This window comes from Ambystoma mexicanum, chromosome 1p (assembly GCF_040938575.1).
Source record: "Ambystoma mexicanum isolate Mex_15411 chromosome 1p, UKY_AmexF1_1, whole genome shotgun sequence".
In the NCBI taxonomy this organism is placed as follows: Eukaryota; Metazoa; Chordata; class Amphibia; order Caudata; family Ambystomatidae; genus Ambystoma; species Ambystoma mexicanum.
This window is the reverse complement of record NC_090921.1, coordinates 52,877,226-52,895,232: the sequence shown is the minus strand read 5'-3', so window position 1 is coordinate 52,895,232 and position 18,007 is coordinate 52,877,226. Positions and strand designations below refer to the sequence as shown.

The window sequence follows — 18,007 nt, the reverse complement described above, 5'->3', positions numbered from 1 at the left end:
ATCATAAAGATGGTTCTCTCCCCTCCCCCAAATTTGGGTAGGACTTGTGCTTTGGAGGGGTGTCGGTTGCGGTCACCTGAACAGAAAAAAACGTTTTCACTACAGCTACCAGAATCCTTTGAGTCTAATTAGACACACCTGCTCAACAGCCTCCCTGATGATTATTTGAGATAAGAAAGCGCTAGGAGGAGAACAACTACAGACCACAGAAATGCAGCCGAGGGATCTAACCCTGCTATTACTGAGTACCTGATTTGCAGCAAGGGATCTAACCCTGTTATTACTAAGTACCTGAATTGCAGCAGAAGGGATCTAACCCTGTGAATTTTTGTCCATTTTGGGATTTGACCCAGCTACTTATTTTTTACAACAGGTTCAATTGACCAGGACCGGGAGTGCGCGCCTCACCCACCTTCTTTTTTGTACTGAATGCTATGGGAGTCCCGGGCTCCAGAGGCAGCGCCACGGGGTGACTGTGCCCCACTTTGGAGAATCATAAAGATGGTTCTCTCCCCTCCCCCAAATTTGGGTAGGACTTGTGCTTTGGAGGGGTGTCGGTTGCTGGTCACCTGAACAGAAAAAAACGTTTTCACTACAGCTACCAGAATCCTTAGAGTCTAATTAGACACACCTGCTCAACAGCCTCCCTGACGATTATTTGAGATAAGAAAGCGCTAGGAGGAGAACAACTACAGACCACAGAAATGCAGCCGAGGGATCTAACCCTGTTATTACTGAGTACCTGATTTGCAGCAAGGGATCTAACCCTGTTATTACTAAGTACCTGAATTGCAGCAGAAGGGATCTAACCCTGTGAATTTTTGTCCATTTTGGGATTTGACCCAGCTACTTATTTTTTACAACAGGTTCAATTGACCAGGACCGGGAGTGCGCGCCTCACCCACCTTCTTTTTTGTACTGAATGCTATGGGAGTCCCGGGCTCCAGAGGCAGCGCCACGGGGTGACTGTGCCCCACTTTGGAGAATCATAAAGATGGTTCTCTCCCCTCCCCCAAATTTGGGTAGGACTTGTGCTTTGGAGGGGTGTCGGTTGCTGGTCACCTGAACAGAAAAAAATGTTTTCACTACAGCTACCAGAATCCTTTGAGTCTAATTAGACACACCTGCTCAACAGCCTCCCTGATGATTATTTGAGATAAGAAAGCGCTAGGAGGAGAACAACTACAGACCACAGAAATGCAGATGAGGGATCTAACCCTGTTATTACTGAGTACCTGATTTGCAGCAAGGGATCTAACCCTGTTATTACTAAGTACCTGAATTGCAGCAGAAGGGATCTAACCCTGTGAATTTTTGTCCATTTTGGGATTTGACCCAGCTACTTATTTTTTACAACAGGTTCAATTGACCAGGACCGGGAGTGCGCGCCTCACCCACCTTCTTTTTTGTACTGAATGCTATGGGAGTCCCGGGCTCCAGAGGCAGCGCCACGGGGTGACTGTGCCCCACTTTGGAGAATCATAAAGATGGTTCTCTCCCCTCCCCCAAATTTGGGTAGGCTTGTGCTTTGGAGGGGTGTCGGTTGCTGGTCACCTAAACAGAAAAAAACGTTTTCACTACAGCTACCAAAATCCTTTGAGTCTAATTAGACACACCTGCTCAACAGCTTCCTTGATGATTATTTGAGATAAGAAAGCGCTAGGAGGAGAACAACTACAGACCACAGAAATGCAGCCGAGGGATCTAACCCTGTTATTACTGAGTACCTGATTTGCAGCAAGGGATCTAACCCTGTTATTACTAAGTACCTGAATTGCAGCAGAAGGGATCTAACCCTGTGAATTTTTGTCCATTTTGGGATTTGACCCAGCTACTTATTTTTTACAACAGGTTCAATTGACCAGGACCGGGAGTGCGCGCCTCACCCACCTTCTTTTTTGTACTGAATACTCAGGGTCAAGGCTCACATTGGGCCAGTATCTTTGTTTCCATTTTAGCCGATCTCTTCAAATGCAGTTCATTAATTGCCTGGTGTTTACAGTGGAGAGACACAAAACTCAAAATAAATATATTTTGAGAGCAGGTCTGAAAGACATTAGCCCAGATCCATCCTCCCTCTTCCCAATACTCACACACTGGGGTTTCCACACCCCCACAGACCAGATCGACAAACTTTTTCCCCATACACCTCTTCTCATGTCACGCCGCATTGACACGACACATAAACGGGGTCCAGTAACTGGTCTCATATCTGATGTTACTGCACATCAGAGGCACTGAAAGTACCCTTCAGCAGCATAGCATGCAGGGGTGTGGAAGTTACCAGAGAGTAGGAAATCTGTACCTGCTCAAGGGCAGCATTGTGTTCTCTGATACACTGCACTTGGTGGGGCCTTGGCCCCCCTCCTGTTTACCCTCCTGTTTCCTGGACTATAGTTGAGATCTCATCTTCCAGGGCTACTGAGTTGATCTGAGGAGCACTGAGTTCTTCTGTCCTCACGGCTGATGCATGACTCCGATCTCACCAGGGGCTAGGTTATTTAAAACATGCGGGCACAGTTAAGGCCATATACTTGTGCCCTCTGTGTATTCACAAACATACGGGCGTCATTCTACAAACATGATCACAAGGATCTCTGTGGCCTTGTAGATGCTGCGTGCGCAGGACCTGATGTTGCTCCTCAATTCTGGCTTAGGACCCAGTAGCAAGTAGAACCCCTCATAGGTTCATGACTCATATGTGGAGATTACTCTTATGATTCTAAGTTGTATCTCTCTCATCTCTGCACACTCAGTGGCCTTTTTCATACAACACTAAAGACCTGACAGTAGGAAAGGTAAATCAGTCTCAAAATAAGTATGGTTTAAGCACACGTCAGGAAGGCATACATGTTTCCCACTGGATTTCTTACTCAGTCAATGAAAGAAATGCATACATTTGCTTTCTGAACTAATTGAGCTGCTATTAGTGACATACATTAGTAATCAAGAGAATAATAATTTAGAACGAAACAGACAGATTCTACCGTGTACTTTTGTCCCCTGCAGGTAACAGGAACAACAAGGGTGGTGTTAAGGGTGGTAAGTACTCATTTTCATTACCCCGAATCTTGCCATATTCCTGATGATATAAATATGGTTAATGTGCTGTACTCTTAAAATAGAAGCCTCACACTGGGTCAAGGCTCACATTGGGCCAGTATCTTTGTTTTCTATTTAGCCGATCTCTTCAAATACAGTTAATAATTGCCTCGTGTTTACAGTGGAGAGACAAACATCATTGATAAATGTACTTTCTGAACTAAATGAGCTGCTATTAGTGACATGCATTAGTAATCAAGAGAAAAACAATTTAGAAATATACAGACAGATTCTACTGTGTACTTTTGTTCCCTGCAGGTAACAAGAAGAACTAGCGTATTGATGCTGGTAAGTACTCACTTTCATTACCCCGACTCTTGACATATTCCTGATGATATATGGCTAATGTTTTGTGCTCTGAAAATAGAAGCCTCACACACGGTCAAGGCTCACATTGGGCTAGTATCTTTGTTTCCTATTTAGCTGATTGCTTCAAATGCAGTTCATTAATTGCCTGGTGTTTACAGTGGAGAGACACAAAACTCGAAATAAATATATTTTGAGAGCAGGTCTGAAAGACATTAGCCCAGATCGATCCTCCCTCTTCCCAATACTCACACACTGGGGTTTCCACACCCCCACAGACCAGATCGACAACCTTTTTCCCCATACACCTCCTCTCATGTCACGCCACATTGACACGACACATACACAGGGTCCAGTTACTGGTCTCATATCTGATGTTACTGCACATCAGAGGCACTGAAAGTAACCTTCAGCAGCTTAGCATGCGGGGGGGTGGAAGTTACCAGAGAGGAGGAAATCTGCACCTGCTCAAGGGCAGCATTGTGTTCTCTGATACACTGCACTTGGTGGGGCTCTGGCCCTCCTCCTGTTTCCCCTCCTGTTTCCTGGACTATAGTTGAGATCTCACCTTCCAGGGCTTCTGAGTTGATCAGAGGAACACTGAGTTCTTCTGTCCTCACGGCTGATGCATGACTCCGATCTCACCAGGGACTAGGTTATATAAAACATGCGGGCGCAGTTAAGGCCATATACTTGTGCCCTCTGTGTATTCATAAATGTATAGGCGTCATTAAGGATCTCTGTGGCCTTGTAGATGCGGCAAGCGCAGGACCTGATGTTGCCCCCTAATTCTGGCTTAGGACACAGTAGCAAGTCTTGTTCCAACAGGTGCCTCTCCCCTCAAAGAAGCTCTCTTGTGAGGTGCTTGGGGAGGCATGGTGACCACTCTGACACTCTTCACCAGTCCATCAAAGGGAAATATCTTCCTGACAGGACTTGTCATTTCTCACCAGGTGGGCAGGAAAGGTGATTCTGCTATTAAGAGATTATTCAGGAACAGGCTTTTGTACCACAGCCTATGAATCTAACTCTTGCAACCTCTTAGGGAAGACCTACCTTTTCTGAATATTCCCATCAGAAAGGAATCTGACTGTGCTCTAGAAAGAAACACCATTAAGGCTCAGTTCCAGTTGATGCCACATACAGAAATGGATGGGATGATGGCAATAACTTTAACAGGTGGAAACAGCATGGCGGGCCCCTCATACCATAATAATCAGGAGCTCAAAGGTTCATAGTATCTTGAAAGGCATCTTACTTCACTGACTCTAGCCAAGAAATCATTCCAGGATAAGCAGTTTTCTTCATCACGCCAGGGGTTTTCTAGAAACAACCCTAATAAAGAGCCTTGCTTCAATCGGGGTTCCTGCCACTAGGAAATGCCTGACTTTGCCAGCAAAGTGGCCGCCTTCCCTACATCAAGGGCACCAAGACACCAGCAGCCCTCCTCTTCCATAACGCAATAATCCTGACAATCAAGGCCCTCCTAAGGTGCAATTGGGACCAGTGAGGGGGAAGAATAGGAGCATTTAGGTCGACTTGGATGAATTGGATAAAGGAGCCTTGGCATGGTGAGGCAGCACAAGATTTAGAGTTTAAACTTAGGTCAATTCTTCCTTCAATGGGAACAGTGTAAAAGTCTATATCCATGAAGTGGCGCTCATGCACGAATCCAGAACCCCCTGCCAATGTGGGCTACACAGAGCGTTTCCAGTTTAGATTGGGTTGTCAGGGAGTGTAGTGAATGGTCTTTCTGGTAGAGAATACATTGGTGGGTTTCCGATTCATCCTAAATTGAAAATATCTCATTATCTGGCTCTCAATTGCCTCATTCTAGATGAAGATCCAGCAGATCCTCCACATGACCTTCATGACGAAGATAGATGTGAAGGATTCATATCCCCACATTCTGAGTCAGAGGATTATTAGAAATACCTCAGGTATTACATAGCGGAGCATCATTTCCAGGTCATTGGATGCCCTTTCTGCCTCAGTTCGGGCTCCAGGAATGTTACCATATGACGCCTCCAGTAGTAGGAGGATTACATCTCGGAAGCATGTCAAATTAATAAGTGCAACTTTCAGAATGGACATGGGTCGAGCCTTCTTTACAGCTTCATGGGCTGCCAAGTGAAGATTCTGTCAGCAGTTACTTGCATTCAGGGAGCCTAGCAGCCACAACTGTCCTTGTGCCTGTTAGGCAGAATTATATACATACCCTTTGGGAACCCCACACACAAGTAAGACTACAAGTGACAGTACAAAATCACCTTTGGTACAAGCCTGTACTACACAGTAAAGTGGTAGCGATGGCTGTGCAGCCAGATCTATCTCAAGAGTAAAGTGAGCAGTATCAATAGTTACACAAAGAACAGCAATTACTATGATTCAAACAAAAACTGACTCAAGGTTTCTCAGTAAAAGAATATACATTTATTTACACATCAGTTGTAAAACATTTCACTTAAGTAAAGCAGTTGAAAAATCACGTTAGTAATACACTACACCGCACCCAATAGATTCTGGACAAGTTAGGCTCAAAATGAAGTTTGAGCAAAATAGCACTCCAGCAATTTAAAAGGGAGGGAAACACAATGTTAGGCAAGAATTGAACAACACCAACAGGTAAGTAAGCAGGTCAATCTAGAAAAAGAAACTACAGTGAGGAAATCAGATTCAAGGGTCCTGGCCCAAAGTCAATGGAGTCTTTGCTCAAGAACACACAGTTCATGGTAGTTTGGTGTTAAGTCTTTGCAAAGAGTTCAGAATGAATTTTGTCAGACGAAAAGTTACTATAAATAGTGGAGAAGGACAAGCCCTCGGATTGGTGAAAGGTTTCACACACTTTCACCGCGGCTGGATGAAACGAACAACCGTATTTGAACAGTACCTTAAATGAAGAAGAAGGCTGTAGCTTAGGCAGTTGTTCCTGGCAGGTTCTGCTGGCTCACGGTACCTGAAACGACTGTCAGATAGACACGAAGTAGGAGGACTGAAGGGTCCTGCACTGCCCAGGGAAGACACTTGCAGCAGAGCAAAGCAACGAATAAAAGGTGTGCTCCTTAAAAACTAAGCAGGGTCCGTTCCTCCTGGCTATCCGGTTCACTGTAGCTCTGTATAGCAAATTCAACCAGAGAAGGGAGGCCTGGCTTGCAGTTTGGTGAACTGGTTGGTCCCACCAGCTCAAGGGGAGAATATTCCTTGAAGAGCTTCCCTGTCGTTGGAGTATGACGATTCGGACCTGCAGCAGGGCTTCACCGGGCGGTTCAGTCGTTGTAGGGGTCCTCTTCTGTCAAGTCCTCTTCGGTTCTTTCATTCCAGTGGCGACTCTGCCTTTACAGACCCAGAGACCTGTTTTTTTTGCAGTTTTCCCCCGTTCACACAGCCTGGCTGTCACACAGCAGGGGGGCTGTCGTGCCGGGACAGTCACCACAGCCAATCAGAATAGAGTGCGACAAGGGTCTCCAAGGAGACCCCGTGCAGGGAGTCCTTGACCCCTCCCTCACATCCTATCCTCCCCAGACATACAGGCGCCAAAGGAGGACGTCTGTGTAGAAGCCCGCGAAAGGACGGTGAACAAAGGAACCAAACCTGGTTTGGCGCACAGATAAAAACACGAGAAAGACTTTTACAAAAAGAAATGGCGAATAAACCCAGACGGAACCGTATAAAAACGTATATGGTCTAGCGGGTTTAAGTTTGAGTCTACCAAGATAGCCTAAAACAATACCAGGGCTATTTAAGATAACCGCGGTAGGAAAAATAGTTACCACTGCCACCAGCCAAGTCTTAAAGAACAGGGAGAGAAACAATGCTCCAAAAGAAACAGACAAAAAGGGATAAGTATTAACCCTTTCCAGCACTCTGTGTAAGATAGTTTGTACTGGGTCTGTGAGTTTTAAAAGAGACTAATAAAGTCAATGGCAACTTTACATGTTCTGAGAGACAGGAGTCAGTCTCAGAAAATTGAGTCATAGTTGGGAAGCCAAAAAGACAACCCTGTGTCACTGCACTGAAGGTGCCGTGTAACACACAGTAAAAATATGATGCCTATGGAGTAGGTGAGGTTTCACAGTCTATAAACACAAGAAAATGTTAAACACACACAGCAAAACACATGTAAGAGTGGGAAAAAAGGCTCACACTCTTACCAGGTGAAAAAAAAATCCTAGAAATCCAGCAAAGCTGCTGAGGCAGCTAAGGGAAATTAGCCATTCTGGAGAATTCTCCCTAACAGTGCCTCACATCAAGCACCATGGGGGCTCATCTGGCAGGCAGTGGAATCAGACCTAAGGGAATTCAGCATCCAGATTGGCATCTAACCCCAATCTCAGGTAGGTCATTAATACTGACAATAGATGCCAGCGGTCTAGGTTGGGAGCTACACTGGGTATCTTTTCAGGAACTGGAATGTGGGAGGCCAGACAGTGACATCAAGCCAAGTGCTATCTTGTATGCTCTCCTTCATAAGATGTGTAACTGGTCATATGGTGTTGTCAGAACCATCCATACCTGGACTAAACTCATGTAAATAGAAAGAAGAACCAGAATACATGCCATTGGTTTTCTAGAAACCCACCTGATGGGATGGATGGTATTCCATGTCCTTTCTTTGGAGGCAGCTCTCACTGGGGGGATTGTCAATATTGTCGTAGATCACTCAGTTCCGTTTGTCCCTCATCCCTTACTTTTACCTAATGGAACAGGCTTTTCCTAATAGCTCAATGAGGCTTCGGTTCCCACCTATCACCCTCTGTGCAGACAGTTTCAACGACCAGAGATTCCCCTTTACTGTTCTCAGAATTGGATTTCCTTTGCATGGGGTGGATGCCTTGTCTCTTCCATTGCTCAGGCACGGCCTGTCCACATTCCCTCTCATCCTGCTTATTCCTGGGTATTGGCAAAGAGCAGGTTGAAGAGGGCAGAAGTTATTTTTGGGGCTCCTTATTGGACCAGCAGAACTTGGTTTCCCTCATTCAGCAGTGGAGAATGGCTTTGGTACGCTTTCTGGAGTTTCCAGCTCTTTGTATCCATAGCCTAGCCAATCTCAGGTTTGGACTTTGGAATTTCAAAAGCAGCGATAGTCTTCAGCTCTCCGGATATCAGTCCACCTGAGAAGTTTATCATAGAAGTAATACACTTCCGGGTAGTGTCACCCATTGTAGCCCCTTGACTGTTCGTATTAGTCATCCTGGACTTCCTCATGGAGGGAGTCAGGAAAGGTTTGACAGTTTTCACCTCACGATTGGAGTGGATATCTAATGTGTCTTGCTTGGGTTGGCTTGTATGTACAGTAACAAAGGCTTGCCTTTGATAAATCCCCCTTTTACATATTGCCCTCTCCTATGGGACCTGTCCTTGTGCCTTGAGTCCGTGCAGGAGACCATTCAAGCCCCTCAGGATGCAGAACTCAAGTAGTTGCCAGGAAAGACTCTCTTTTTAGTGCCAATATCTTCTTTCCGCAATCTATGAAATGTGGGAGCACCTTTGTGTTTCCCTCCTTATTTTAGGATCTGTTCTGAGGCCCTCATAACCAGACCTGGATGGGGTTCTTATTGAATATCCTTCTACTTGGTATCGGAGATAGTCAGAGTTGCAGGGGGTGTTCACACCCCAGATATTGGGCAAGCAGTGGAGGAACAATGGTAAACATACAGAAATGAGATAACCTGTTTGTTTTCCAACAATTGAATAGGAGGGGGTTGAAGCCATTTGGAGTCACTCTTATTAAGGTGATTACAAATACAATCACTGAGGCCAATGACTTGCAGTGGGTACACCTTCTGACCATCATATAGGGAAGATCTTCTCGAGGAAAGGGGGCCTCTTGTGCCAGGCATTTGGGATTCCCCTTGTGGTCATGTGCAGGGTAACCACTTGAGCCACTTGTATCACTCGGTACTAGATGCACATGACTGGAATGACGAGTGAAGGGTTAGCAATATCACATTGCAGGAAGTCGCTTTGCCTAAAATGGCTGCATGAAAAAGCTCAGATGTTATATGTTTATGTACATTCATGTTTCTCGACTTCCTGATTAAAGCAGGTAAGTCCTTAATAAGTGAGGATTTGGATGAGGGAGAATGACTCTGGAAAATGTCTAGATTATATAAAGATTCACCATGATACAGGGTCACCAGCTTCGTTCCGAATGCTCATAACCAACCTGAACCTCTAACTTAAACTAGACAGAAAACAAAACACAAAAAAGTAAAGAGTGGTCCCCTTGTGCTTTACATAATCTAAGATGTAAAATAAAAAGCCTATAAAGGAAATGCTGGAGTTCCTACATTCCTACAACGCAGACACACATCAGATTCTAAAACAGCTCCAATTGAACTATGAAAAAGAAATACTCCAGGGCAAAAAAGCTTTTTACGGACGGATAATTGAGACTGCATTAAACACTACAAAAAAGTTTCTGCTAATAAATAATTTGTGCAAAAAACAAGAATCCTCCATTAATATAGACTCACAATCTCTTGCTGACCTACGGGCACAATGTTTTATAGAGAAAGTTGAGCCAATTATTTATGAGTACTGTGTCACCCTTCATCTCTCCTACACCTGGCACTAAATCGAACAAGAATCTTCTGATCTCAATTGAGTTCAAATTACTGGATCATCTTGCCCTTAATTCATTACTGGCACTGTGGGGTCTTGCCAGACTCTACATTTGCCAATATTTTGTCACTCTTGCATCTGCTTGCCTGATGTAGCCCCCTGTACCATGAGGTGCATCTTTTCCAGACCTTGCATTTAGTAACATTGTGTTACCTATGTATCTGTTTGCCTGATATAGCCCCCTGTACCATGAGGCATAGCTTTTCCAGACCTTGCATTTACTAAAATTATGTCACCTAAGTATCTGATTGCCTGTTGTAGCCCCCCCGTACCATGAGGTGCATCTTTACCAGACCTTACATTTAGTAACATTGTGTTACCTACGTATCTGCTTGCCTGATGTAGCCCCCAGTACCATGAGGTGAGGCTTTCCCAGACTTTGCATTTATTACCATTTTGACACCCATGTATCTGTTTGGCTGATGTAGCCCCCGTATCATGAGGCACAGCTTTTCCAGACCTAGCATTTATTAACATTTTGACACTCATGTATCTATTTGCCTGATGTAGCCCCGGTACCATCAGGTGAGGTTTTCTGGGCACCTTCAAATGACGGGAAAGCAAAACGTTTTCCTCTCGATGAAGCCCAGTAAGTTTCCTTGTGTGGTTACTGAGTAAATGTGACACAGACGAATCATGTAGGGGTTTTTCACAAATCTAAAAAGGCAACCTATTACCCTTTGCATTTTTAGTCTCTTTGCATGTATATTATCCTTGCATGTGAGCCGGCACTTGAAAATCATCCCCAGATATTCAAAGTGCTTACACAAAGACACCTTATGATCCTGCAGATGAGCCCTCGGATCATGTTGCCCACCAAATGAGAAGCACATGACATAGCATTACTCCTTGTTCAGCTTAATTCCCAGATGGGTTATAAAATTCACGGAACCTTCTACTAAAATATGCAAGGATTTAGAGGTTCTCACTAACAGAGCAGCATTGTCCTCATAACCTAGGACAGGAGCTTCCTCCATTTGCACTGCGCAACATTAGCGCCCAGTTGCTCCTAGAGAGTTTGACCGAGTCTACATGATCTCTCCTTTCCCGCTGATCACCCTCATGCTGATGAAGTGGAAGCAGAAGGTAAAAACAAAGATCTTCACCATTCTGGCACAGATGCTGCTGAGGGAGGCTGTGTAATGCTGAGTGCTCTACAACAATGCCAGAATCCTGGCACTTCATGCTTGGCTATTGAAAGGTTTATGTGCAGCGACTGCTATCTGAGGAGGTTCTCGGTGTACAACAATGCCAGGATGCTGGCCTTGATGCTTGGCTATTGAAAGGTTTATGTAGAGCGACTGCTATCTGAGGAGGTTCTCGGTGTGCAACAATGCCAGGATCCTGGCCCTTGATGCTTGGCTATTGAAAGGTTTATGTAGAGCGACTGCTATCTGAGGAGGTTCTCGGTGTGCAACAATGCCAGGATCCTGGCCTTGATGCTTGGCTATTGAAAGGTTTATGTAGAGCGACTGCTATCTGAGGAGGTTCTCGGTGTGCAACAATGCCAGGATCCTGGCCTTGATGCTTGGCTATTGAAAGGTTTATGTAGGGTGACTGCTATCTGAGGAGGTTCTCGGTGTACAACAATGCCAGGATCCTGGCACTTCATGCTTGGCTATTGAAAGGTTTATGTAGAGCGACTGCTATCTGAGGAGGTTCTCGGTGTGCAACAATGCCAGGATCCTGGCCCTTGATGCTTTGCTACTGAAAGGTTTATGTAGGGCGACTGCTATCTGAGGAGGTTCTCGGTGTGCAACAGTGCCAGGATCCTGGCCCTTGATGCTTTGCTACTGAAAGATTTATGTAGGGCGACTGCTATCTGAGGAGGTTCTCGGTGTGCAACAATGCCGGGATCCTGGCCCTTCATGCTTGACTATTGAAAGGTTTATGTAGGACGACTGCTATCTGAGGAGGTTCTCGGTGGGCAACAATGCCAGGATCCTGGCCCTTCATGCTTGACTATTGAAAGGTTTATGTAGGGCGACTGCTATCTGAGGAGGTTCTCGGTGTGCAACAATGCCAGGATCCTGGCCCTTCATGCTTGACTATTGAAAGGTTTATGTAGGGCGACTGCTATCTGAGGAGGTTCTCGGTGTGCAACAATGCCAGGATCCTGGCCCTTCATGCTTGACTATTGAAAGGTTTATATAGGGTGACTGCTATCTGAGGAGGTTCTCGGTGTGCAACAATGCCAGGATCCTGGCCCTTCATGCTTGACTATTGAAAGGTTTATGTACAGCGACTGCTATCTGAGGCAGTTCTCCGTGTGCAACAATGCCAGGATCCTGGCCCTTCATGCTTGGCTATTGAAAGGTTTATGTAGAGCGACTGCTATCTGAGGAGGTTCTCGGTGTACAACAATGCCAGGATCCTGGCCTTTCATACTTTGTTATTGAAATGTTTATGTAGGGCGACTGCTATCTGAGGAGGTTCTTGGTGTGCAACAATGTCAGGATCGTGGCCCTTCATGCTTGACTATTGAAAGGTTCATGTACAGCGACTGCTATCTGAGGAGGTTCTCGGTGTGCACCAATGCCAGGATCCTGGCCCTTCATGCTTGGCTATTGAAAGGTTTATGTAGGGCGACTGCTATCTGAGGAGGTTCTCAGTGTGCAACAATGCCAGGATCCTGGCCCTTCATGCTTAGCTATTGAAAGGTTTATGTAGGGTGACTGCTATCTGAGGAGGTTCTCATTGTGCAACAATGCCAGGATCCTGGCCCTTCATGCTTGGCTATTGAAGGTTTATGTAGGGCGACTGCTATCTGAGGAGGTTCTCGGTGTGCAACAATGCCAGGATCCTGGCCCTTCATGCTTGACTACCTTCATGCTTGACTATTGAAAGGTGTATGTACAGCGACTGCTATCTGAGGAGGTTCTCGGTGTGCAACAATGCCAGGATCCTGACCCGTCATGCTTGGCTATTGAAAGGTTTATGTAGGGCGACTGATATCTGGGGAGATACTTGGTGTGCAACAATGCCAGGATCCTGACCCGTCATGCTTGGCTACCTTCATGCTTGGCTATTGAAAGGTTTATGTACAGCAACTGCTATCTGAGGAGGTGATACTCTCGACCAAGCACCTGTGTACTAAGGACATGTATGGCAGTTGCTGGCAGAGGTTCCTAAATTGGTGCTGTGATTGGCGTGTGCCCTGTCGCTGTGCCCCACTAGTACAGTTCTGGAATTCTATTTCCATTATCCAATGCGAGTCTAAAGGGTAGCAATTCTACGGTTCCTCACAGATGACCAGGAGAACAAATTGTGGATTTGAGGAAGGTGGCAGCGATGGTTGGGGGTATTTATTTTGATGGCAACACTTATGGCACACAAGCAAACGGGTGCCAAGGGATAATGATGGAGGTGTGCACCGAGTCACTCAGCCAGATCTGGTGGGCAGCTGACAAACATTCCAGGCCAGACTGCTCCTAAAGCAGGTTTCATGCACGAGGAATTGGTGGGAGGACTCCTTCTATACATCGGAAAGAATAATATGCAAGTAAGTAACCTGCTCATCCACCTGATATGTCTCAGTTTGTTTGATGTGAAGCATTCTCCTATGCTTGAGTTTTTACCACTGCAGAAGGCAAATAACCAAAAACAACCAAAGTAGCAACTAGAAATACCTAAAATGCTATCGTTTCTGCAAGATGGCAATGCATCTCAACTTCATTTCTTTGATTTACAGGCTCTCCTGCCAACAATCAAAATGATGCCCTTTACTGAATAGTCAATCTGGATCGGCGCTGCCTTTGGGACTAATTTATATGATGAAATTTTGATATATCTGGGTGACAAATCTTAACGAAATGTATGCTTTGCAGCAATCTAATGAAAGAACCATAAGCTGTATGATTTCCACATTGAATTGTTCAGCCTTACTGATGTTCTGAAGCGCTGCACTTGACAGCTGATTCTTTGTTGTTCGTGCCTCCACTATCTTGTTTGGTGAGGAAACATGTTTTATTAACTATTAGTCGGCTTGTCCTAATGAGAAGATAATATGCTACGCTGTTGAAATGTTACACTGTTGCTTGTCTTAATGAGAAGATCAATATGCTACGCTGTTGAAATGTTACATTATCTGCTGGTCGTAATGAGAAGATCAATATGCTACGCTGTCGAAATGTTACATTATTGCTTGCCTTAATGAAAAGATAAATATGCTACGCTGTCGAAATGTTACATTATCTGCTGGTCGTAATGAGAAGATCAAAATGCTACGCTGTCGAAATGTTACATTATCGGCTTGCCTTAATGAAAAGATAAATATGCTACGCTGTCGAAATGTTACATTATCAGCTTGCCTTAATGAAAAGATAAATATGCTACGCTGTTGAAATGTTACATTATCTGCTGGTCGTAATGAGAAGATCACTATGCTACGCTGTCGAAATGTTACATTATCTGCTGGTCGTAATGAGAAGATCAATGTGCTACGCTGTCGAAATGTTACATTATCTGCTGGTCGTAATGAGAAGATCAATATGCTACGCTGTCGAAATGTTACATTATCTGCTGGTCGTAATGAGAAGATCAATATGCTACGCTGTCGAAATGTTACATTATCTGCAGGTCGTAATGAGAAGATCAATATGCTACGCTGTCGAAATGTTACATTATCTGCTGGTCGTAATGAGAAGATCAATATGCTATGCTGTTGAAAGGTTACATTGTTTGCTTGTCCTAATGAGAAGATAATATGCTATGCTGTTGAAATGTTACATTGTTTACTTGTCTTAATGAGAAGATCAATATGCTATGATGTTGAAATGTTAAATTGTTAAATAGGCTAAGTCCCTTTCCAGATTGTGAGCTGATGTTGCCGCAATAATAAAAGAGATGCAAACAGAAACACAAAGTTGTGAGCTGGTTTTTTCCTGTCAAATTGATATCTTCAAAGTCCTCTACAAATGCAAGAAAGTGTTCTAATAAAAATGCTTATCATGGACTGCAGTTCAAACTAAACAGATTGGGCCTTTTCTCTCTGTTTTACAATAAATATATTGGGAGAGTGTTATGCATCTGCTATTTTGTAGAACAATATGTAGCCATGGACAACCCACATTCCACAGACCCTATGTTCCATAATCTTACATGTGGCATCAGAGACAACACAAGGACAACAACACCTCACTTTTATGATTTGTTCACACATTGTGAACAGCTCCCACTGTACAGACAGGTGTAAGGCAAGCTGCAATGGCAGGCCTACTGTTTGATCCTCATACCCTTTCCTGCAGCACCAGGACTCTCTGCAGCCTTTCTGTTCCAATGCTGTCTCATTTCTATGTGTTTACCCCAAGCTCCTGAAGGATGCATGATTAATGTGGAGTGCCAGTGTGGCCCTGAGGCAGGGTGGTTGCTCCTAGTGCTATAAGAAAAGGGGTTGTCCCTCCTAGAGATTGGTGACCATAGACTACATCACCTGTTGGGAGATAAAGGCTCAGGTGAGCTTGTGCGCACAATCAATGGAGATCTAACAAGTGCACAACATTTCCTTTGGAAAATGCGATCGCTGGTCAAATAGAACAGCGAGTAGAGCGCTCGCTTGGACAAACGTGCAGAGCCTGCCGGCGCAAGTCTGAATCCCAGCAGGGCCAAACTCATCCTTTCAGCCTTCCGAGGTTGATAAATGAGCACAACACACCATTGGTAATAATAAGCAGCACTCAGATACCTGACTGTTCGTAGCGCTATATCAATGCAAATTATTATGATCTGTGTCTGGGGGAAGCAAGTTAGCAAGTCCAGCAGCTTTCAATTCTATGTCAGGCTGTCCTGGGAGTATTAGGTCTGTTCCTTTACTCCTCAAGCTGTCCACTAGCATGTCAGTTGAAATTACCCTGCAGTTTGATTGACAAGGTAAATGCCAGGCTGGATGATGCTGACCTGACAACTTCCTGCTCGTTTTGTCTCTCGGTTTACATTGAGACTGCTGTTGGTGGTCCAGCAGCATGCCCAGAGAAACCGGGAAGGGTGGGTACATTTATCCTCAGACCACGCCACATGTTGGAGCATGCACAGTGGTAGGCAGAATTATATGCAGTACCCTTCACTTTTGGTACAAACCTATACTACACAGTAAAGTGGTAGCGATGGCTGAACAGCCAGACTTATCTCGAGAGCAAGGGAGCAGTATCAGCAGTTACACAAAGGACAGCAATTACTATGATTCAAACCAACACTGACTCAAGGTTTCTGAGTAAAAGAATATACATTTATTTACACATCAGTTGTAAAACAATTCACTTAACTAAAGCAGTAGAAAAATCACACTCCTAATATACTACTCGCCACCCAATAGATTCTAGACAAGTTAAGCTCAAAATGCAGTGTGAGCAAAATGGCACTCCAGCAATTTAAAAAGGGAGGGAAAGACACGGTTATTCACAATTAAGCAGCACCAACAAGTAAATAAGCAGGGCAATCTAGAAAAAGGATCTACAGTGAAGAAATCAAATCAAGAGGTCAGGGCTGAAGTCAATGGACCAAAATCTTTGCATAGGATCACACAGTTCAGGGTAGTTTGTGGTTAAGTCTTTGGCAAGAGTTCAGAACGAAGTTGCTTGAACGAAAAGTCATTTTAATGAATAGAGAAGGACAAGCCCTCATATTGCAAAAGATTTTCACACACTTCACCGTGGTCAGACGAAACAAACAATCGGGTTAGCACAGTACCTTTAGAGCAGAAGAATGCTGTAGCTGAGGCAGACATTCCTGGCAGGTCCTGCGGCTCACGGTTCCTGAAGCGAATGTCGGACTGACAAGAAGGAGGAAGACTGGAGGGTCCTTCACTGCCCAGGGAAGAAACCAGCAGCAGAGCAAAGCGACAAATAAAAGGTGTGCTCCTTAAAACCCAAGCAGGTGCGTTCTTCCTGGCTATCCGGTTCACTGTAGCTGTGCACAGCAAATTTGACCAGAGGAGGCCTGGCTTGCAGTTTGGCAAACTGGTTGTTCACACCAGCTCAAGAGGAGAAGATTCCTTGCAGATCTTCCCTGTCATCGAAGTTTGGAGATTCGTATCCGCAGCAGGGCTTCTCCAGGAGGTTCAGTCGTGGTAGAGGTCCACTTCTGTCAGCTTCTCATCGGTTCTCTCGATCCAGTGGCGACTCAGCCTTCTCAGTCCCAGAGACGTGCTATTTATGCAGTTTTCCCCCATTCACACAGCCTGGCTGTCAACCACACATCAGGGCGGCGTTCCCACCGGGAATGTCACCACAGCCAATCATATCAGAGTGCGAGATGGGTCTCCAAGGAGACCCTGTGCAAGGAGTCTCATACCCCTCCCTCACATCCTGTCCCCCTCAGACATTCAGGTGCATAAGTCAGGCTTCTGTGCAGAAGCCCGCCAAAGGTCGGCGAACAAAGGAATCAAACCTGGTTTGGCGTGCATAGTAAAACACGAAAAAGACTTTTACAAAAAGAAATGGTGAATAAACCCAGCTGGAACCATATAAAAACGTACATGGTCCAGCAGGTTTAAGTTCGAGGCTACTAAGATAGCCTAAAACAATACCAAGGCTATTTAAGTTAACTGCGGTAGAAAAAATAGGGTAGTTACCACTGCCGCCAGCCAAATCTTAATGAAATGGGAACAAAACAATGTTCCATGAGAAACAGAGAAAAAGGGATACATATTAACCCTTTCCAGAACTCTATGTAAAATAGTTTGTACTGGGTCTGTGATTTTAAAAAGACTAATAAAGTCATTGGCAACTTTACATGTTCTGGGAGACAGTAGTCAGTCCCAGAAAATGGAGTCTGAGTTGGGAAGTCTGAAAAAGACAACCATGTGTCACTGTACTGAAGGTGCTGTGTGACACACAGTACAAAGATGATGCCTATGGAGTAGGTGAGGCTCCACAGTCTATGAACACAAGAAAATGTTAAACACACACAGCAAAACACATGTAAGAGTGGGAAAAAAAGCTCACACTCTTACCAGGTGAAAAAAAAAAATCCTAGAAAT

At 44.7% G+C, this 18,007-nt stretch overlaps 1 long non-coding RNA gene across 2 annotated transcripts in view; it reads left to right on the top strand.

Annotated features, from left to right (window-relative positions):
- The window catches only part of LOC138566020 (uncharacterized), a 168,642-nt gene extending 153,635 nt beyond the window's left edge, over positions 1–15,007 (top strand). For both annotated transcript variants that reach the window (XR_011301792.1, XR_011301794.1), the window contains exons 4-6: positions 3,010–3,042; positions 3,361–3,390; positions 13,724–15,007. This is a non-coding gene — a long non-coding RNA (uncharacterized lncRNA). The remainder of the gene's footprint in view (positions 1–3,009; positions 3,043–3,360; positions 3,391–13,723) is intronic.
- The last annotated feature ends 3,000 nt before the right edge of the window (positions 15,008–18,007 follow it).